Genomic DNA, 24,714 nt, shown 5'->3' with positions numbered 1-24,714 from the left:
ACCAAAAGAAGATTTTAAACAGGAGTGGGTAACATCGTTTACTTTTTTCTCTTTTTTCTCTCATTGCCTTAAGAAGAATGGATTGTAGGGTCCAGGGCAGAGCAAATGTGACAATACTTGAACTCATGCCGATGTTCAAGCAATAGAGCAAGACTGGTAGCAGGAGAGATGACAAAAAGTGGCAGAGTTTGGGATACACTTTCAAGGTACAGTGAAGAGGATTTATTGATGCGTTAGACAGCATGAGTATTGAAGAAAAGGAGAGCATTAAGAATTATTTCTAGATTTAGCAATTATCTGCAATTGGGTGGATGGTTGTAGAAAGACTGGGTAATAATATCTGATTGAGGGTAAATTGTAGACATTCAAATAGTAATATCCAAAAGGCAGTTGACTATACAAACTGGAACTCATTGAAGAGGTTAGGGCAAGATATACCATTGTGGGAGTCATCTCTATATAGATATTTAAAGCCATGGACTGGCTAGGTAGAACATGTACCTAGAAAAGAGCCGATAGCATAGAACTCAGTGTTTGAGCACTCCAACATTAAGAGCTCAGGCAGAAATGGAGGAGCCAACAAAAGAGACTGATCAGAAGTAGCCAGTAAAGTTGGAGAAAAAGTGTTAGTTCTGTTTATCTATTGATACCATGTAACAGATCATTTCAAAATGTACTGGGTTAAAACACCAATCATTTTATTGTTATGTCACATGATTTGGGGGGTTGACTGAGCTCAGCCAGGAAGTCTTTGCTCAGGGTCTCTGTTGTAATCAGAGGGTGGCTGGGACTGCAGTCATCCTGAAGACTTCCTCAAGCATATCACATAACAGATGGTTAATGCTGCCTAACAGGGACTTCAGTCAGAACACCTCCATGCGGCCTCCCCACGTGGCTTGGGCTTTCTCATAGCATGGACATTTGATTACAAGAATGAAGGTCCTAACAGAAGAAGGCAAAAGTGCATACATTTTTATGACCAGATTGATGCTATTAATAAGTAACTCAGATTATGTCACTCATCTGCTCCAAGTACTTGAATGACATCCCATTTTATCCAGGTAAAGACAAAGTCTCTACATTAGCTTACAAGACCTTCATTATCTGGCTTCCCATTATCTCTCTAACCTATTTCCTACTTCTTTTTCTTCTCTCTTCCACACCTTATTCTGATTATTACTCAAAATATCACCTCAAAGAGACTTCTCTTGATTTCCCTAGTTAAAGCTACAACTCTACACACATTTGCTCTTCTTTTCAGCTATATTTTTCCTCATAGCACTTACCTCTAACACACTATGTATTTCTCCCACTTGTTTTATTAATCCTGGGCCATCTTTCACCTGAATGTAAGCTCAAGGGGAAATAGAGGGCTTAGTCTGTTTAATTTGTGGCTGCATCCTCAATGCCTAGAACAGTGCCTGAGATATAGAAGGCATTCTGTACATACTTGCTGAAAGAATATACAAATGATAACTGGAAAATTACGACATACGAGGAAATGCCAGAATCTGGGGAAATAGACCCTTATTAAGATATTTTAAATTGGAGTAATAAAAAACAGTTCAATTTTCTCCTCCTGGCATATCCTGTCAATAGTTTCTGAAATTGATATTATCTGAAAAAAATTGGGGACTTTTTTTTAAAACTTTTATGATATTTGTCTGTTCATTTAAAATCTTAATGCTTCTGTCCACCAGAAAATTGAGCAATTATTTTTCTCTCTCCTTCTGCCATTGTTCCATGGGAGAGTATTTCAATTTTATCTGGAACCTTTCCATCATGGAGCCAAGAAGATTCTGCAAAAGTCTAAAAATATCTAGAAATAGGAGTGTATAATCTAAAGGGTAGTATTCTTAGGAAAATGTGGAACAGGAAAGTAAAGAGGAATTCAGGTAGATGTGATTCTTCATGCTCACTTCCTACTACCACTTTCTATAGTTAAGCAGAACCTGAAAATCCTCAAATTCAAATTGGCAAAATGAAGTCACCAATGTAAGAGTCCAGCACAGTTTGCCCTCTAGGTATTGGAGGATTCATGTCCCTCCCACATGCAAAATACAATCCCGCCCCTCCCAAGATCCCCAAAGTTTCATCTCATTACAGTGTCAGGCTCAGGCTTGAAGTCCAGGACTTTGTCATCTAAATTAGTTCCAGATGCAGATGAGGCTGCTCAGGTGTGCTCCTAGAGTGTACTTCCTCGAGTGAAGTGACTTGTGATGTGGTTGATACCTGTTCCTCATGAAACAAACATACAACAGTGGGACAGGGATAAAAAATCCGTGGTAGACATTCACATTGAAAAAGGGGTAGACTGAAGGTACTGGTAGTTACCGTCTCATTGCCATTCTGAAATTCAGACGAGTATTTGCCCTTGGAACAAAGAGTGTTCTCTTTTTTTTTTTCTTGAGGAAGACTGGCCCTGAGCTAACATCTGTGCCTATCTTCCTCTACTTCATATGGGACACCGCCACAGTGTGGCTTACCAAGTGGTGCCTCGGTGCACGCCTGGGATCCGAACCTGCGAACCCTGGGCCGCTGCAGCGGAACATGTGCACTTAACCACGTGCACCACCGGGCCGGCCCCCAAAGAATGTTCTTTGATGATGACAAGGTGAGTCACTCGGAAATGGTTCTTTGTCGCCCTTAGCTCTACCTTCTGGGGTCTTGGCTATGCCCACTGAGTGATTCTTCCCTTTTCATAAGAAACGACCTGTGTGTGCAGCTAAAAAGCTTTCGCAACCTGTTTCCTGCCAGTAGTAGATTGAAGGCCGAGAGGTTTCATTTTGTCAGGTGTCTCCTCCTTATAATCAAGTTTGCAGTTCTTTTGTCAATACAATGCTCTTAAAAACTGGGAATTTCCCACATATCCTATAATATTTTACTCCCGTGGTTAAAATACATACTCTCAAATCTTTTCAAGACAGGCTCCTATCTACATTAAGCTGCAAGTCAGGATACTATGGAACGATATTATTATGATTCTTAGTAGTTCTTTTGTCTAGCTGAGAGTTTCACTTTAAATCTTTCAGAAGTATTAACAGGGCATTTCCTGCCACACCTTGAACTGATCTTTAACCTGAGGTCACGGTTTACTGAGAGTATCCAATATTTAATATTTTCCCAAAGGCCATTTCTAACTTGGAGAACTTTTATCAGTAGGAGAAGAATCAGTGAATAAGAATGACTTTTATTTTTGATTCTAGCAAGTCCTGGCTATGTTATAATTCCTTTAAATTTTGCTTGAAAATTGAACACTGCATAAAAGAATTGTTGCAATGGAGAGGTAAAGATCTAGAAGTAGCTTCAAGCTCAGATGTGACACATAGAGAGAGAAGGAAGGGTCTTGGAATAAATGTCAGGATGATTAAATCTCATACTCATACCCTTAACTGAAAACAGCAATTCATCAAAATAAGTCAATAGATTCCAAAAGTCTTTGGGAACTAAAAAATAGACAGATAGAAAGACATGGTACTATAATGTTGGTTCACAAACTTGGGAATGCCTGGGGTGAAATCTGAAACTGGCTCCTGTACACCAAAGGCAAAGAGAGACCAAAGAATGAAGCAGACGACTCCAGATTGGTGGATGGTAAGTTTAATAAGTAGGGGAACTTACTTATGAGACTTGCCCTTGGTGGCTGCAAGATGAACAGATCTCTGCACCTACCCGCCAGAATCTTAGAAGTTTATATAGAGGCCTTAATGAGGTTCAGTCACATACACCATCCAGAGGATCTCAACAACACATTATTCTCTCAAGGCTGTGTCCTTGAAAATGGCTCTGGCTGTGGGGAACGGTGGGCAGATCATACATTCCAAGGACAGAGGAGAGAGTGAGGAGCCTCTGATTGCCCAGGACCAGGTCAAGGGTCAACTGGCCATCATGTCCCCTCAGTGACCTCCTCCAACATATAAGCCTTTGAATTTCAACACTGGCCCTTCTTCAGTCCTTTAGTCAATTAAATTTAAAGTCAAATTTTAAACTAATGTGATCTATTAATTTATTAACATGTTTTTATTCCAAGAAAATTGTGAGGTTTGGGATTCTGGAAACCTGAGTCTTACTCAAATTTCTTCCTGTAAGCTGAAAACCATCCAGCTTAACCACTCTGGTCTTGGTTCCTCATTTGTAAAGACTTATTTCTAACGTTACTTTTATCTCTAAAATTCTATCCTTTTTCTAGCCAGTCTTCTCTTTCCCTTTAAGCCACTTACTCTGTTATTATGGCAAAGTTTTCTGATTTCCAAATTTGAGCCCAATTCAGGTATAACAATGCTAAAGTAGTTCTGATATTCATAAATGTTGGCATAATTAAGACTTGGCCTGCAAAAAATAGTGTGATAGACCAAAATTTCTTTTTGCTGCTATACTTCCATTTTGGTGCTTTTTTTTGGTATAGAAATCCCTCTCTTTTTCTTCCCCCTTAGGCAATTGTAACTTATTATCACCTCTATATTCTTGCCATAAATATTGAACTCTGTAAAGATCAGATATTATTAAAACTAATATATATCTATATATCAATCATCTACATATTTATTTTCTGCCTTAAAATCCAGAAAGGATTAAACTAAACAAATAAAGCAAATGAATGTAAATCAGTGATTATATATTCAAGGGCTACGTTTTATTTTAACCCGAATATCTAACTGAAATAAATGCCTATTTTTCTTGGATATAGGATATCAATTGATGAAATAAGAATGTTTTGAGATGTTTGGGGAGGGGCAGAAGTTTCTGGAATTATTCAATTAAGCAGTAGGCTGTTATCTCTTCAAGTTAAACAGAAAAACAGTCCTGTTATCTTCCTTGCACTCTCAATTTTGTCTCACGTTAATTATGCCTATACAAGATTCCCTTAGTATAGATCTTCTGTTTGTGTGTATGTAGACATGTGGTTGGTGATATGGATATTTTTTTCTCTCTGTATAAGTCTGTGCAAGCTGAAGATTTAAATTCAATCCCCCTTCTATAGGAGGTAAGAAGAGATAATGAATTAGTGTTTCCAACAAAGAAGATTATTCAGAGAATCTTTGGAACTGGCAAAGAAGTGGGGCACTAGGCTAGTCCTTTATTAAACACATCATATCCAGGACCTTGCTGAAAAATCCTTTCCCTAGTCTCTGTAAGTAGAAGGAGAAAATCTCTAAAATCTGAGAAATCTGCAAATTATATGGTTTTCAGAGTAAGAAACAGAGCACGGGAAGCTATGAATAAAACCTCTCTTTCTGCCACAAAAATGTCACACGGTTTATTTGCTTAAAAACACATAAGGAGGGGTTGTGTGAGGAATTAGGGTAAAATGCAAGGCAAGAGGAAAACCATGCCAGGCAGATGTAGTTGCCAATGACCTAAAGCAGATGCCAAGTTAATTTGGGGGCCAATTTGTCAAACATTCCCTTTGAACTGCAAATTTCAAAATTACAAAAATTTCAGCTTGAAATATCATCCTGTCTCCGGGAAACATCCTTCAGATAATCAACCTTTTAATTACAGTGGAGGTGATGAAACATGCTCTATAATCTATAGTTTGGCTGATGTTGTCTATGTAATTCATCTAACAGTTTTTTTCTCTTTGTCCCATTATCTTTCCAAATTTTCTGTAAATTTCTTGGACAAGTGTTGCCCATGCTACTGTACAAAAGAACATCAGTGCCAAGAATCAAAGAAAATTTTTTATCAGGGGACTGACAGCCTACAAATCAGTGTGACTAGTAGAAACATTCTTGCTGCTGTTAACAAATTGTGTCAAAAGCACATACAATGACATTCCAATTTGTTAATGCTACAAATTCAATTTGACATCTCAGAGTGAATTCATGCCTGGACCTCAGAACCAGCCCTGGGGTATACAGAGCTATTAATCTGTTGTTTTAGTCATTCATTGGCCTAAGATATTTTATTGGAAAGCTACTTATTAAAGTAGGAACGGGAAGATGGGAGTCGGGGAGTGGGGGTGAGGCTCAAATTAAAATGAAACTATTAGTCATTCCTAAGACACTATCTTTAGCTGAAAATGTGCTCAGGGTAGTTAAAAATTGCAATGTTTCTATGGCAGAGTTTGATAAACAATTTTGAATTAATCAAGAGACTGACTCCTTGCACAGACACTCTGTTCTCTACAATCAATCCCACTTTAAAATAAGAAACAGAATGCTGATCTTTCAAATCTGGGATAATTCCTCCTAATTCTTCAAGCCAGGATTGTGCATGGATACTTCTGTTTGTCCTAAATGTCATCTACACTAGATCAGGACAAAAGTGTGGATTTTGCAGCCAAACAATACTATGTATGTAAGGTAATTCATCAATAACACAGACAATATAAAATGCTTGCTGGAAGTAAATAGGAAGATGGGGGAGAGAAGAAAATGAATATTTATTAAGAACTTGCAGCATGCAAGACATTTTATATGTGAAATGCCTAGCTCAGATTTTAATTTAATCATTCATTTCTATCTCAGACCCTATTCTGAGGGCTTGTCATACAATAGCAAGATAAACAATTTAAAAAATTTCTGACCCCGATGGAGTTTATATTTCATGGAGAGAAGATAGTTATTTATTATATTGTCTAACCTGAATAGTATATTAGAAGCCAAAAAGTGCTAGAAAAAGAAACAAAAACTAGAATAGCCTAAGGAGAATCAAGATAGAGAAACTGCAGTTTGAAATAAGGTAGTCAGTGTCGGCAGCATCGAGAAGGCAGCTTTTGAGCAAAGGCATGAAGGAGATGATGGAATAACCATATGGTTGTTAAGGGGAAGAATATTCCAGAGGGAACAGAAAGTACAAATGTTCTTAGGAGGGATTGTGTCTGGGAATATTGAGATACTGCAGGGAGAGTAGGGTACATTGGGTGGAATAAGTGGGGAGGGGACAGAGGATGAGATCAGAAGGAAATAGGGGCCAAGTCACATGAGATTTTGTAGACCACTGCAAGAATGGTGGGGTTCATTCCAAAGAAAATGGGGAACTATTAGAGGCTTTCCAGTAGAGGAGTCTCATGATCTGACATGTTTAAAAGGCTACTCTGTGAGTAATACTGTAAAAGGGTAAGGATGGAGAGAGCAATGACATTCAGAAGCTTCTGAAAATATTAAGGTGAGAGTTTACGGTGACTTCAACCAGGGTAATAGTGGTAGAGATGGTATAAAGTGGTAGAATTCTGGGCCCACTTTGAAGATAGAGACAGCAGGATTTCCTCATTGAATGCATGTGGGGTGGGAGATAAAGGGGGAAGTCAAGAATGACTCTGAAGTTTTTGTCCTGAGCAATTGGAGGGATGAATTTTGTCTTGTTTATTGAGATATGGGAACAAGTTTAACAAAAACTGAGGATCTAATTTTTGAGTGTGTTATATTTGAGATACTTACTAAACATTCTGTTGGAGATGTCAAGCAAGATGTTAGATGCATAAGCCTGGAATGCAGGAGTGAGGTTTGGGCTGAAGTTATAAATAAAAATGAAATAAAATGGTACCGTGAACCTGAGTGAAATAGCCAAGGAGGGAGTGTAGCAAGAAAGGAAGAGAAAACCATGGATTAAGCCTTAAATCACTCAGAAGATAAGAGGTGGAAGAGAAGAGGAGGATTCAGCAAGAGACTGAAGATAAACCACTGGTAAGATAAGAGGAAATGCAATAGAACACTTTGCCAGGAACACCAAGATAAATATTTTAAGGAAAATAATGTGATGAACACTATGAAATGGTGCTGACAGTTTAATAAGTTTAGAATTGAGATTTGAACATTGGATTAAGCAAAGTAGAGATCACCAGTGACATTTATAAAAGAAATTTTAGAGATAAGGAGGGGAAAATCTTTGACTGGAGTAGGCCTTAGAAAGAATGGAGAGAGAGAATTGGTGATAACAAATAATGACAACAATTTTGAAGAGAATTTTTACAAAATGGTTCAAAATGGGAGCCACCTAGAGGAGTAAGTAGGATCAAAAGAAGGTTTTAAAAATTTTTTTCAAATATAGGAGAAATAATATTGTATATGCCAATGAGAATAATCCAATACACAAGAAAAAATGATGAGGTAGGAATGAGAGGAGAGAATGTCCTGGAGGAGATGAGCAGGGTAGGATTTAGTGAACAAGGGGAGAAGTTGACTTTAGATTGAAGCACAAAGTGTTCTATGTCACCTGAAATGAAAACACCTTAGATGGGTGTAGATGCTGGTTGTTGGGGGGATGTTGTGTTGAAAGTCTGTGGAAGTTCTCTTCTGACTGCTTTAGTTTAATAGTGAAGAAGGAAGCAAGATCATCAGCTGAGAATGAGGATGAGGGAGGAGGTTTCAGGAAAGAGAAGAAAGTGTGAAATAGTCATTTTTAAGAGTCCAAGAGTAAACAGACTTGTGAAATACAGAATGATCACCAGGAACAAGAAGTCCCGCCCGAGATCGTTGACCGTGAATTAAAAGTTCAACCAGCCAGCAAGGTGTGTTTGTCTGCGGCCATGTTCAGACACGAAGTAAATAAAATGTGCAGAGAATATTGTGATTCCTATTTTTCTTATTTTTTTAACTTTTTTTTTGCTGAGAAAGATTCTCCTTAAACTAACATCCATTGCCAATCTTTCTCTCTCTTTCTCTTTTTTTTTTTTTGCTGGAAGAAGATTAGCCCTGAGCTAACATCTGTGCCAATTATCCTTTAATTTTTTTGTGGGTTACCGCCACAGCATGGCTGACGAGTGGTGTAGGCCTGCGCCCGGGGTTCTGAACCTGCAAACCCAGGCTGCCGAAGTGGAGCACACCAAACTCAACCACTACTCCACGGGGCCGGCCCCAGTTTTCTATTACTTTTATGTTTAATGTGGCCTTTTGCCAGAGCCTATACTCACTCCCTAAAGCAAGGGAAAAAAATAACTTTTATTTCTATCCAGCTTAAATATTCTGTCCCTTCCAAATATTTAGCAATCTCTTTAGCTGGTGAAGTCTCTCTGGGACGAAAATGCCTCTCAGATGGTATCCCTCCCTGTATCTCATCCTAAATGACCTGGTATATGGGGGTGTGGTTTCTTTGATCTCAGAGCAGTAGAGAAAATGTGTGCTCTTAGCTGTGTGTTCTTCTCCTTCTTGTGCTGTCCCTAGTCTCCTGGGTTGTTGCATGCCCTGAATGCGATAATAACCTTGCCCCATATTCATAGGTAGGTAGAGATGACCATGAGAGGGCAGTCTACACTTACCTGCATAATGGAATTGGGTGTCCTACTCAGGGTTGCGGCTACTCCTGCTCCTCGTTTCCCATTTAGAACTCTGGATGGTAATCATCCCTCAGGCTGCCCCACGCCTACCTAGAGCAAAGTCACAAACTGGCAACACAGCAGCTGGAAGCGTGGAGGTTTAATTAGCCACTGCAGTGTTCCTCTTGGCATGAGCACCTATGTGGGAACAAGTGGGCCACACACAGTGCCATGTCGCAGTGGAAGGGGATTTTGTAGCAGAGGCTGGGTGGGCACTGGCCAATGGGTTGGATGAAGAACTAAGCCCAATTTATGTTGTGAAGCCAGCAGGAGCCTAGATGAGGCTGACTCAGCCGGGAGCACGCTAGTGTCTGGCCAAGCATAGGGAAAGAGCAGGCTACTAGAACCTTTAGCTGCAAATGCCAACATTCACCTGTATTTACAAGGAAAATCTATAGATAATGAATACATTTCTGGGGGAAAGGGGTGGGAGAGGAGAGGGATGAAATGTACAAAGTATACAGAAATGATTAATGATACTAATAATTACAACGTACATGCGAATAGTACTTAGATATTTTTGAAGAGCTTTTTCATTATGCTTCTCTCAGCCCCCACCCTTTCCTTTCATCTTCATACTAATTTCACTAGAAAAGTGTAGCACTGCTTTCATGGAGCTTTCATTCCAATGTAAATATAGGTAGAACCCAACGAATGCTAACTAAGTAAAGGAACAAATGAACAAATGCTGCAGGGAAGATGTGATGGAAAAGTTAGCATTTTGAGCTAGACTCTGAAAGATAATAAATACCAATGAGTGCAACACGTCCATAGCAGCAGCAAGATCGCAGGAACTAGAAAGTATGGGGCACGTTTGAGTAATATCAAGTCATCTGCTATTTGAATAACGCAATGGAAAGACCACAGGACTTGGAAACAGACTTTGGGTACAAATCCTGCTTCTTCATTTAGTTTTTGTGTGAAACTGCAAGAGATAGTTAACCTCTCTGCTCCTCAGTTTCCTAAGTAAAAAATGGAAATCATTTTACATTATCTTTCAAGATTGTTGTAAGAACTAAATGAGACCATTTAGATAGATCATTTAGCACCTAGCAGGTCTCCATAAATGCTACGTGAGAAATAGTAACAGAAATGAAGTTTGATGTAAAGTTTGGGATGAAATTAGGGAAGGACTTCAAAGTCATTATAAATATCCAGACAGGATGTTACGCCACAGGTGATGGTGACTTGGTGAAAGTTTATGAGCTGAGAATGTTACCACTGATCTCAGCCAAAGACCACCAGGAACATAGTGTTGGCTTGATGCTCTTTGTAGCAAGAGACTATGGGATGTTTCAGTAAGAGAATGTTAGGACTCATTATAGAAACTGGGCTTGGGTTAGGTAATATTGGGGAGGAAGTTGGGTTTTTCTCTAGATCGGATGTTGTTAGGAAGTGGTGGCAAGATTGAGTATCTTACTGAATATAATCTAGAAGGAGAGAGGATTAGAGCAAGGATAAAGCTATAATAGGTAAAGAAGCAGTAGTCACGCAAGTAGCCAGCATATCAGCTGTTTGGTCATTTTTGTGGTTTGGTAAATGCTCGTGTTTTTCTCTAAATTCACACAAGATTGCGAAGTGGTCTTGATCCACCACGATCCAGAGTAGCCCTGTCTGATACTGATGTTCTATGAAGTTGTGTATTTCATCAGGAGAACATCAAGGTCTAGCTGTGAGTGCCAGATCAGCTTCCAGAAACACCAAGACCTAAGGAATAGCACCAGGCCAGCTCCCAGATGTCTGGGGCTGCCTTTTCCTTCTTGATGGTAAAGTCAAAGATGCGTGCTTTAGGAGGTATACATAAAATTGATGAACAGGAGAGAAACCAGAATGGTATCCTCTTATACCACATGAATGAAAATGAGAACTTGAAGTAGAAAATGAATGGGAGGATAGATATTCACCCAAAAAACTAGATTGCTTATCTGTCAGAAATAGTTCAAATGAGATTCCTGGGGTTGTGTGGTTGGTTGGGCAGGAGTTCTAACTCCTCTTTAATGCTTAGGTTTCATAATTCTATGATATTCTTTAACAACCTATCAAAGAAGAGTTTTCTATTGTGATGGTGGTTTTACTACCTGGAGTCATCCACATTGTCAGTTTAGAATAATACTTATCAAGCCTATTTCTCCAAAGCCCTAGAGTCTTGCAAAACTTCCTGAGATGCCACTTCAGGTTGGCAATGGGAGAACAAATTAGTGGGGTTCTGCCCACCTACCTGATACCAGCTATGAACAAACTCCTTTTATTTATATCATATATCAGGTTATTTGTAAGATTTTATTTTTAAAAATGGGCACTGCTTCCTGATACGTGTGTTATCTAAAAATCTCCATCCTGGGCAGAGCTGATTGTAGGCAGGTCTGGATGTTGCTTCCCAGCAGGCTGTTTCAAATGTAAATGTTTGTCCCAACCCAGACTTTGCCTATGGTTATAGTGAGACCTTGTTGAAAAGTGAACAATTATTCCATCTCAGCATTCATAGCAACAATCAGTTTGGTGGCTTTTTGCCTCATTATGCTCCCAGTATGCTTCGTTATTAAGCAGAATGGTTTAAATGAAGAAATGATTACAGTAAGGGAAATGGCTTTCCAGTAGTATTTGCTTTATAAGTTTGTTGGTCTTCTAGCTTGATGCTAATATGTTATCTATTAAATGATATATTAAGGCAAACAGATTTCTTGAACTGTTTAGAAAATGGAAGTACTATGGTGTTTTTCATTCTTTCGTAGTGCTAACATTGAAAATACACTTACATAAATTTTGTGCAAAAGGGAGGCAGTCTCTACGGCTGATCCAAAGTGCCACTTTGGATTGAACATTCTAGGTCATTCACCAACATAACCATATGTATACATTTTAAATATTATGTTGCTTTGGGCTATTTACTCCTGGTGTTTATCACCAAGTGCCTATATTATTGTAAAGTACCTATAGAACCTGACAACTGGACCATATTTTCCTTTTATCTAAAATCAGTTTTACTTGTATGCGTATGCTGGCTAATATCCACACAGTAACTTTGGTGCAGTTTCTGGCAACATATTGTGTAAAAAGGGCACTTGTGTCCCCATATTCAACTCTTTCAAGGATCTGGCATAGTTTCTAGAATAAAAATTGAACTTATTAATGATACATATGAGGTTATCTGTGATCTGGACCCATGAAGTGTTTGATCAGCCTCATACCCCTGACACTCTTGATCACCACCTAAAAGGTAAACTCAATATTGGGTCACCAGTGTTCTCCTGTGTTCTTATTAACATAGTGACCTAACCCAGGACTCCCTTCACTTTATGTTTCATTGCATCCTTCTTTCCTAATGCTCTTCCTCTAGAACTCCTATTTCCTAATAATTGAGTACCACTGCATTATTAATCTATTCCAAATGTGTATCTAACAACTCCTAGCTTTAACTGACACATGTCTGTTGAAAGCAATTTTTCTCTTGAGTAGAGGCAGATGCTTCCTTTACACCCATAGATACATGGTTACAGAGGTTGGTTCAGTGTCCACTTGCACGCTACAACCTCATTCAGGTCTTCATTTCTTTTATTAGAACACTGGTCAGTGTCCACCAGCCCCCAAACTCTGCTTCAGAAAATCATGATTCCCACATTTTTGCGATGAAGGAGCATCTTTATTTGGAATCCCTAGGCTTCCTTTTCACATCTGATTAAATTAGGGGAGGCCACTAGCTCCAAGAGCAGTCAATTTATGAGTTAACCAGAGACTGAAGATATAGACTAGAACAAAAAAATGAGGTAGGCCAAGCAAATTTCCTCTCTGAATAATTTGAATTACTCAGAGAAATTATTGGAAATTCAAAGACTAAGAAGGCAATTTAAAATGCCTATCCTTGGAAATCCCTGCCTCTAAGAATAAAGAAACCAAAGGGAAATTGGTGAGGTTTGAAAATTATGCTTGTCTTATTATGAGCACAAGAGCAGTGGGAAAATGAAAAAATAAAGCTAGACGGACTGATTAAGGTGGAGAGTTCTGTGGGAAAAAAGTTAGAGATTTTGCAGGACAGATTTGTAAAGAAAAAGGAGACCTTGATGGCAGAACTGAGCAGAAATAAAAGCAGAACAGAGATGTATGCAGTTCTAATTACTCTTGAAGAGTCTATTAGGAAGGAGTGAGTTGATTTCATTGATGTTAAATCAGGAATTGAGACTAGGCCCCCAAAGAAATTTATCAAGAGAAAGAGAGACAAAAATTTCCATTAATAACCTGGAATTACTCCTCAGGAGTAACCCAAATGCAGGAAACAGTTGAGAGCCATTCTCTTAAGGCAATTTAAAATAAGAGCTATCAGGCAACCACCCCTTGAAGGCTGGGGACCTATTCCGAGTGGTTACATAACATTTAGGATGATTTGAGCAGTAAAGACTGGAAATACTAGCATGGAATTATTAAAGCATTAATTCACGAGTTTCAAATGTTATATATAGGGATGTAGCTCTTGCCCTAGAAATGTAAGGAATCAGGGTTATAAAGGCATAGAGAAGATTAACACATTTTTTGAAGGTGTTGAGTACGGTCAACGTCAGATTGAGTCTAGCCCTGTTCGGATGTTAGTGTAATGGCTGCTGTACTTATAGGATATTGGTTTTACATGTTGGTCCTGGTATGTTGGTAGATATAAATCTTAATCAAGATTAATCTTGTATGTGTAGGAATTGAGTCTACATTCCAGGAAGAAAAAAGGTAAAAGAGTGATGGGCAAAGGAAAAATAGAGTAGGCTTAAGTTGTCTTCTTTAAAACCTCTTTGAATCCCTACCCTATAATATCCACATATATCTCTTTAGCCAGAAATGGGTCTAATGGCCAGTCTTTCTGTGAGAGAGTCTGAGAGGTAAGTAGTTTAGTAAAATTGGGGGTCTGCTCATAAGTAAGATGGGAATAATGGATAGTGTGCTAGAGTAAAAATTATGTGAACCGTTAATACTTTCAGCAAAATCAGGACTCACTTATTCCAAATCTCTGACTATGAAGGATCATACAAAAAAAAAATTTAGAAGAGCATGTTAGCAAAAGAAATGTCAGGGCCAGGAGATAAAGAGAAAGAAAAAGATAAAGAGACACTCAGATCTAGCAAAATATGCCAGTCCTACAATAGGTCAAAAAGGAGGTTTAACTGTTTAAAATCCAGTTGAGCTTTCCTCAAATGAATAAGGACTCCATGGGGGAAATAGACCATGGGAGACATATCTCACTATTGCATGAAAGTATGTACAAAAAAATTCTTCTCAAAACTCAAAACATTAAAGAAAATTACAGAAAGATAGTGTTTTAAAGAGCAGATAGCTGAGTTATTGGTTGTTATTAGGGCTCTAGGGGCACAGGTTTCATAGCCATCAACAGCAGCTTCCTTTTAAGTAATTTGCTGAGGGTGATTCTCCAACTGTGGGACTGGGGGAACTCTGCCTCTGAGGCCCAAAGCAATTATATTGCAAGAATCAGTGGCTACAAGATACTACGATGGAGCTGGAGTAAAAATGCCTTCTAATCAAGAAAGAGCATGTGGGGCAGTAGTAGGGCTTGTTACCAGATATATTCCACACTGAATGCAACAGCAGGACACTGGCTACTCAGTGTTCAAGGAGAAACTAGGAATTAAGACATTTTGAATGTGCTGGATGAAAATAAACCCTGAAGAATGGGAGCCACCACTGTAAATTTTGAACTCCTCAAGATAGCAGGATTATTTTAATGCTACATACTGAGAGAAGACTTTTTCTCCAAGATAGAGAATTTAAATAGTGCCGTAATTAATTCCATGGTGAGATATTTCTCCTTACTGAATTTTAATTCACAAGTCTGGAAGGCTAGAGCCCTGGGATAGAATGATTGACAACCTGGTGAGCCTGAAACAGATTTTCCTTGATTCTATTGATCCTTCATTGCTCTGATATCATTAAGTCTTAGGGAAAAGTGATGTCTAATTTAATTGTGTTTTTGGACACTTCCTTTTGCTTGGGGTAACTACTCTCAGGCCTGGGATTGGCTTATTGTCTTCATTTTGTGAGTGTGTGGCTTAATGCTAAGATATTCCTTTGTTCCCAATGTACACTTTAGAGTTTTACAAATGGGGACACATGCAAGACTTGGAAGGAGTAATCCAATCTCAGAGACACTGCAGAGCTGTATTCTTTACAGTGAAAGACAGACAGGTTGAAGCTATTGAAATTCTTCTACTCTCCTCAGGCATCTGATTTACAGTTCTGCTCTCTGGGTGAGAATTAACAGGATTAAAAGAAAAAAACCAACAGTGGCAATGATTATTTCTGGATTTCAACTTGAAGATTTTGGACTTTCTTTGAACTTAATATTTAAAGGCAAGATAATTTTATTTGGGAATTTATTTTATTTAAATATTAATCTGAGAATTTTGATCTTTGATTTCTGTAGACTAAGATTTGCAGGATCTTATTCTTGACTTTTTAGTTTCTACTCAGATACACGAAAATGAGGGGTGTTTATATTTAAATTTGGGATATCTCTATATTGCTGAATCTTATTATTAGAATGTTTTTATGCTGTCATTTGATTTAACAGCATAACTTATAGTGAGTTATCTCATACACTATGGCCGGGCATACATTGAGAATAAGTAAAAAGAGAATACGATATACTTTTTTGCCCTAGGGAACAGCAGGGTCTTCACTTCATGTATGGTGCTGATCCATTTCAGACCCCTGTGGGACCAAAGCTAAACTCCTGAGAGCAGAAGGAATCCCAAAACAACAGTAATGGGTATTTGTGGGTTGGACTCAGGAAGGATGAGAGGCACTGTCCTCATAGAATGTTGCTTGCCTCCTCTGGGAGGGATAGCCACATGGCCAAGGGAATACAGACCCAAGAGTTAAATGTGATTGATTAAGAAAACAACAAGCTGAAATGTAATTGGGAGAATTTCTAGTTTTATGACCTCATTTTTCTATTTGAGAGGACTTCCACTAGAGTTAACACATGTGATCTCTCTCCCCACCTCTTACTCATTCCTCCTTCATTAGAGGAATGTGTTACATACTAGGAGCTTAAAAGAAATACTTGGGAGTGACTAGCCCAGCTTGTCTTGGATTGAATAGTACCCCTACCTCCCAAATTCATATGCACCAAGAATCTAAGAATGTGACTTTTTTTGGAAATAGGTTTGTTGCAAATGTAATTAGTTAAGATGAGGTCATACTGGATTAGGGTGAGCTCTAAATCCAATGACTGGTATCCTTATAATATGAAGAGAGAACACACAGAGACACCAGAAAAGAAAGCCATATAAAGACGGAGGTAGGGCTTGGAGTGATGCAGCTACAAGCCAAGGAACACCAAGGATTGGTTGCCGGGGGCCACCAGAAGAAAGGAGGAGGCAAGAAAGTCCCTAGATTCTTCAGAGAGAACATGTCCCTTCCAATACCTTGAGGTCAGACTTCCAGTTTCCAGAGCTCTGAGGGAATACATTCTGATGTTTTAAGCCACCAAGTTTTGGTATTTGTTACAGCAGCCCTAGGAAACAGCTTCATCATCTTTCTTTTTGAAGCGAGGTGTCTCTCCAAGAGACATGCATCCTGGTCTGCTCTCCACCATGTGATTATCTCACTATGTCTGTGATGGGTGTTGAATCTGTCTAATTCAGGAGTATAATGTTAATGAGCCCCTTAAATTGGAAATCAAAAACATGGTCTACAATTATCTCAACAGTGAGAAAGTTAATATTTTGATCTTCATTTACATGATCTGCATTTATCTCTCAGTTGATTCTTAATTCAGGAAGGAAACATACGTTTAATGTATACTGTATTTTATATTGTATATATTTATTATGTTTTTTATTGCCCCCTCAAAATCTCAAAACATCACTATATATAGCAAAACTCCCAACTTTGATACATACTATAATCTTCATTTCTCCTAAATTAAAACACATGGCCCCTGTCGTAGTCAGATCAGGCTGCCATAACAACATACTACAGACTGGTTGGCTTAAACAATAGACATTTATTTTCCCTTAGTTCTGGAGTCTAGAAGTCTAAGATCAAGGTGCCCTGAAGGTTGGTTTCTGTTGAGGAGTCTCTTCCTGGCTCCTCAGACGCTTCTTCTCTGTGCACACATGGAGAGAGAGATCTCAGATGTCTCTTCCTTTTCTTGCAAGGACACCAGTCCTATCAGATCAGGGCCCCAGCCTTAGGACCTCATTTAACCTTAGTTACCCCCTTAAAGGCCCTATTTCCAAATACAGTCACATTCAGGGTTAAGGTTTTAACATATAAATTTTGGGGGAACACGGTTTAGTCCATAGTAACCCCCTTGATTTTGATCTTCTAAACTCTGTGTCTCTAAACTCACAGGATCTCCAAGGACACAAATATTATCTTACTTTTCCTGGACACCCTCTCAAACCTCGGAATGACTTTCTCCTCAAGCCTTCCATGCGGCATCCTTACTTAATCTTGGTGGACAACCCTATTTTTTTTCTTTTTGTCTTCTTTTCTTTTCTTTTCTTTCTTTTCCTTGTAAGTTGAAGTCATTATTTGTGTCTCAACAGCCTGCCTCATATTTATAACTTGCCACGGACTATTTCTGCAGCCCCAACTCTTGATTTTTTAGAATATATTTTATTGTTTTTTTTATTGTATCTGGGCATTTTCATTGTTGTCTCCTTTCCTAGACTACCCTAACCCTCTTGACTTTTCCATGGAGTGCATAACTCTATCCAGTGCCATTTTCATTAAAGTTCTATAATGTACTGCCCTTGCAAGACTTCATTAGTATTCACTTTAATTAGTTTATTTTAATTTAATAGAGGTTTAATAATTAACTTCCAAAAATGCAATTAATAATTAGCATTTAATTTATGAAAACATTTCCTAAGAATTACAAAGGTTGTAATATAAATAAACTATTTTCATAACAAAATGGATATATTTCCTAATAAAACTGAACAGAAAAGTATTGCCTAAAAGAAAGCCTATACTTTGGCTACTTTCTCACCATAATTTGTGTTTCTATGCTCTCTTTATAACTCTTGAAGCTACAGAGCATACCCTTCTAATATTGGTGAATTTGTAAGGAAAAGAGATATTAAAAAAAGAAAAAAAGGTATAGCAACAGTTCTCAGGTTCTCAATGGATCAGCAAAAGCAATTCTACTCTGCCTCCCTCCTCGAGGACCAAATGGGAGTGCCAAAAAAACAGTGCAAAGGAGCTATCATTATATCATAAACCACACGCTGTTAGTATTATAAACCCACATGTTAAGCTCCCTGCTTTGCTGTTACATTTTCCTCTCTCCGGGTCTCTAGTTTTGTTGAATGGGAAAGTGCCTGTCCTGATTTAGACACAATACAAGTTGGAGAGACTGCCTTAAAAAACACGATTAAACTATACATAGATCATATTATAATACTAGAAAATATAAAGATACATGTAAATAAATATATTGTATTAATATATTTTGTAAATATATTATAAATATATAATAATATTATATGTATAGTATATTTACAAATGAATATAGTCTATTATTTGAGTCAAATGTTAAATTTCATCTTGCATTTTGTTTTATTAGATCTGTTTGAACTAAATCTCAAGCATGCCGTTCTGGTTTATGCAATTCTGAATAAGAGGTTTCTCAGTGATAAATAACTCACCAAGAATAGTTCTGCCTCTATTACAGCACTATCGCACCGTATTATAATAATTTATCCATCTGATTTCCCCTCTTAAAGGAAAGAAGGGATAGTGTTTTGTCTGTATAATTTAGTATTATGCCTTAAAGCCTACCACAATGTAGGTGTTAAATAAATATTTTGTAAATTTTATGGAAAAAATGAATGAATTAATGATCTCAGCAACTCTGTTTCCAAATATGTTGATTGCTTCCTGACCTACTGATATTTAATAGCTTTAAAATTTTGAAATGGAACCCAACATTCCCCTCCACTCTCTACTAACTCTCCAAAATTTAAATACTAGCTAGTGACACAGAGTAAGACATTCTCCATTTCAATGATGCTTAGAGGCAATATCTATTTAAATAACTTACAAATTCTGCCTCCTATTTACTAAGAGTACACTGTAAGGTGAGTCCCTTAATCCTGACAATATCAGGGAGAAGGAATACAAAAGTTATTCTCCCAGTTATGCTATTGTTGTCCATTTGCTTGTGACCTAAAGTGTTTTCATTTATGAGGGACAAGTGGGGAAGGTTAAAACTAAAATAATACCTAGATAGATGCTTCTATTTAGAGCAAAGGAGTCATAGCTTATAAACTTCATCGGACACAACTGAGGAAAAATAACCTCTGTAAAGAAAATACATTTCCAACCCAGATGTACACTTAAATATGAACATTATCTTCTAAACGGAGGCGCTGTCATGAGCCTGTGCCAGGTTTATTCTTGCTAACGCTTAAAACAAACAAGGATGGACCTCCAGCTGACCTAACAGAGATTGGCTCGTCAGTGTCTTCTAAGTGAAGGCCCAGAAATGTGCACGAAGAGAATGATAGGGATAATGAGATAAGTAAATTGTTTGGAGATCTGAAAGCAGGATAATTTTATTAGAGCTGGAATAGAATAGCTACATAGGATAGCACAATGAAGAATATTAGCTGACTGGGGGTAAATCAGCTAGGAAAACCATAGGAAATGAGAACATCAGAATTGCTGATCAGAAACCATATACAAAGGATTTAAGGGGATTCTGTGAATGACAGCCAGAAATAGTACAAAATGGTGTCTGAGCCATAAGAATTGGAAGTCAGCAGTCAGGATTTAAAGTTCTGTGATTTTAATGATAAAATTTGGGATTCTGAGCAAGTTAAATACAACTTGGCTTCTTCATCTGTACAATGGAGAAAACTATATACATATATAAGATTATAGTTATGGATATTATGATAATGTATATAAAATACTTGGCACAGTGCCTGGTACATATAAATGGTCAATAAATAGCATAGAAGTATATATCCATTACTATTACTATTACCATGCAGTCTTAAATTACAGAGCTACTTGGACACCAGGTTGACATATATAAAAAAAAATAAGAAAAGAATTTTGTTTTTTTTGTGACTAAGAGAGCTACATAGTAAAATTCTGTTTGGAATTGAGAGAGAAGCCAAGTGGAAGATGGAGAACTTAAAAATGGCATAAAATCCTGGCCCAAATGTAAAAATCTATCAGGTTACAATGAAGAGGCTGTGTTCTGTAGTTTACTGATTGGAATATAACCTGTGCCCCTGTGACCTCAACATGAGTTACATTGTTTGTGTGCTATAAATCACGAATCATGTGTTATGTAGAATGGCTCAAAAAAATTAAGTGGAATACATAAAATCCTACTACCATGAGCTTTGTTATTAAAATCCCTAAACTTTTCTAGTTGCGTAAGTACAGGATAACCTTATCTCTTAGCCACATATCAGTTACATTGCATTCTATCAGACCTATGGTTACTTCAAGAATAAATATTACCTAATTCTTTGCAGCCTGGTGGTTTTTGTTGCTAGGAAAATTTTTATAATTAATTTACCTGCAAAAATATGACTAGGGGCTATTAGGATCAGGTTAAAATAATGTTGAGATTCTTATGAGTTATAGTCATCACTTCCAGGTCCTGTAAAGTGTCATAATTACTCAATCTTGTCTCAATCAGTTAGTAGACTAACCTTCATGCCAACAACATATAAAAAGTGGTCATTGATTCTTTTCTTTGGTTCTCAGTTCTGTCTTGAGTCTTTACACTGGCCCAACTCACCTTCACTGTTCCTAATGTTTCTGGGTTCTGAATTTATGACTCCATTTCCAATTATAGCTTCATTTGTTCCCAGATTTAACCTCAGCATCACTGCCAATGGTGTCTTTGTGTTTTGTCCTTTACCAGGAGATGGGTTTTGTTCTTTGTCTTTAACTGTCATGAGTTATTCCTTGTAAATAATCCAAATGATCCAGCCAGGATTCGAGACCTTATATCTCACTATCTACCCTTGAAGGCTGATGTGCCTGACCTTTTCAGGGGAACCAGATCGTAAGCGAACCCTCAACTCAGAGACAATTTCTGGGTAGAACTTCTAACTTCAAACCTGAGCCTCATATTTATTATAGTGATAAGGATATTGTGATATCCTTGTTTGGTAAAAGCCCCACATTTCTGCTGTCACAAAAAGGTCCAAAGCCCATTTAACTCTTCAAATTAATGCATAAATGTAAATACATTTACATAATCATGTAATTAATGTATAAACCATAATCATTTTACTACTTTTATTCAAGCTGTAACCTAACATTCTCTTCCTGGTTGCGTCTGGATGGGAAAGATGTTTAGTGGATAAATAAGGATGTTGCTGGTTGGTTGTCTCTTTCCAGATCATAGGAAAGGGTGTTATTTTGCTACATCTCAATCTTTTTCTGGTACTCTCATCAATCATTTTTGGATCCCTCATCTTTATATCCTTGAAAGTTCCTAGAATTCCTTACTGAGAATTTGGGGTGAGAGGCAAAAGGAAGTGTGGAGAAATCAAGTCATATTCTCAGACAAACAAGTAGTGTCAATATCATCATGATAAGATTTATGGATCTTTTGGTTTTATACTTTCTAGCAAAGCCACCATTTACTTCCAGATTCTTGCCAGCAAGTTCTTCTAGCCTCTGCTTGTACTTACAACTATCATTTTCTTATCTTAGAATGGATGAAATGTGGTAATATCTAGAGATTGTGTTTTACTGGATCAGGCACTGTGCTAGGCACATATTACATACATTAACTCATTTATTCTTCTCAATAATTTTATGTTGCTTTCAATTTTATTCATTTAGCAAATGAGGAAACTGAGTTGCCAAACATGATGAACTAGCTCAAGGTTACTGAGCTAGTAAGTGAAAGAAAGGCCTATACGCTTTAAACTTAACTGCCAAGCTCACCTTTTCTCTCCTGGGACTATTGTAGATGAAATCATCCTTCCTACTAGCCCCAAGGAACACTGGATGGGACAGGAGTTTAGATGACTTCCTACAATCCAACCATCTTCTCCAATGACCTCTAAGTAACTCCCTCCCCAGATCATGCATTTTCATTGCCTGAAATAATTTAATCCTCAAAATTTGAATCTAAAGTCCCACTCAACCCACAGCATTTTATTTGTTTACTTCTCATGTTTTCTTTTTTTGTTCTTGTTTTGGTGAGGAGGATTGTCCCTGAGCTAACTCTGTTGCCAATCTTCTTCTTTTTGCTTGAGGAAGATTGTCCCTGAGCTAATGTCTGTGCCAATCTTCCTCTATTTTGTATATGGGACGCTGCCACAGCATGGCTTGGTGAGCAGTGTGTAGGTCTGCGCCCGGAATCCAAACCCACAAACCCTGGGCCACCGAAGCAGAGCACATGAGCTTAACCACTACGCCACCAGGCTGGCCCTATGTTTTCTTAATCTTACCATACACTTTTCTGATCTCCCAGTCCCTTGAAACCTCTTGTTTGCTTTCTATCTATGGGTCCCAGGTGTGTCTTCATTTTCTTTTCTACTAGACTTGATTCCACATCTCCACGTGTGCTCTTTCACCAGCAAACTTCATTCCTTCATCCCTCTGTGCCTCTATCTTGCCAATTCAATTTCTAATTTAGAATAAATCCAATCATTTCTTGGTGTGTCAAGCACTGTGTTCAGAAAACCATGCAAATGGTTTAGTGTTCACCAACCTAACTGGATCCTCAGTACTTCTGAGAATTTGTTTTATACTGTCTCTACTTACCTTCCTTTTACATGTTTCATAATGGTTCTTCCAAACTCTAATTACTCTCATTAGTTCCATACTCCAAGCCTTCCTTGTTTGTTGTAGATGATCTTGCTTCCTACTTTCCAGAGAAGGTAGAAGATTGAAGTCAGTCTGTTTCATAACTCATCCTCCCTCATGTACTTAGCTCAGATTCCCCAGATATCTACAGGACTCCCTCAATGCTTTCAAGACTTGGTTCACATGTCGTTTTTTTTCAATTCCAACCACTCTATTTAATTAAAAGCATCTCCTTCTTCTGCTGACTTGGTCCTCTTGATTTTTCTTAAAGCCATCACTTTCTAACATACTGTCTAATTTACTGATAATGCTTATTATTATTGCCTATCTCCCCCAAGTAGCATGTAAGCTCTTCTAGGAGCTTTGTCTATTTGGTACTCTGATATATTCCAATCACCTAAAACAGTACCTGGCTCATGGTAGATTGAATGACATTTGTTGAATGAACATATATGCAGGGTTTTGATTGCTTGCATTCTTTCCTGTCCTCCCAGAGGAAGAGGTTACTTAAGCCATCTCTAGATAAAACTGATTATGATAACTGTTACTCCAGCAGAGATCAGGAAGATGAGATAATTTGCTTCTTTACACCCGAATTATGAATTTGCAAGATGGTGTTCAGGTTGCATACTTGACGCTCAGTGTGAGAAAGCTTTCCTCGTTACTCCTTCTACCTAACTAGTTCAAGCGCAGCGAATGCATTTGCTGACTCCCTCACCTCAGATTATCTCTCAATAAATCTGGACAGAACACGTATCACTGCTCTACTCAATCTTTGTCATTAAATATAGTCCCCAAACAACTGGCCTCCAGGTTGACCCAAAGGGACTGACTTCTGCTGTATTTCATTTTCTTTGATAGCTTTGGCCAAGGATTTTTGTCACTATGACTGGATTTGTGCAGATTATAGTCTACCAGAGACTTCATTGACAAGAACAAGTATATTTCTCTCTGGAACGCAAGTCGAACTTGAGTCACAGTCCCCAGTGAACAAGAATAGTTGAATGTAGAGCAGTAATATAATCGAATATCCCCTTTGGCTAAAAACTGTTTGCCTGGAATCCACAACCTACTGGAAAATGCAATGCAAACCCCTGCTATTTACCAAACTCCTGGGATAAAATACGACTGCAAGAAATACTTTTTCAGATAGATAATATTTCCAAATGCTGAATTTCCAGGCTTTATCAAAGAAACCCTTTTAAGAAGATCCATTGCTTTTACCCCGAGTGCCTAAGTCCCAGAGAACAAATACATCTTTTCTTAATGTTTGAAAATGCTATTATTGTCTGCTTCTTCATTCTCCTTTTGATGGAGAATAGCAATTCCTTAAAAAATATATCACAAAGTTTTGTTCCATTTACTCTTGTGGTTATCTTTAATTCTTGCTTTGATTCTTATCCTCATCTCAAGTTGGCTTCATTTTGTCTACGTCAAAACATCTTTTTGATTTTTAAGTAAAATATTACATGAAATTGAAACTTGACTGTGTTTTTCTGATAATATTCTACGATTTAAAAATAGAGTGATAACTCAATCTGCATCCTTTCTGTACTGTTTGAAAGAATTGACTGCCATGTGTTTGTATGCTAGGGATGGGAGATTGAAGCAATTTGTGGTTAAATACATTAGGTATGGAATTGCTCTCTCCTTTGTTTCTG

This window comes from Diceros bicornis, chromosome 14 (genome assembly GCF_020826845.1).
Source record: "Diceros bicornis minor isolate mBicDic1 chromosome 14, mDicBic1.mat.cur, whole genome shotgun sequence".
Lineage (NCBI taxonomy): Eukaryota > Metazoa > Chordata > Mammalia > Perissodactyla > Rhinocerotidae > Diceros > Diceros bicornis.
The sequence above is the reverse complement of the archived record's forward strand: the minus strand, read 5'-3'. Positions refer to the sequence as shown.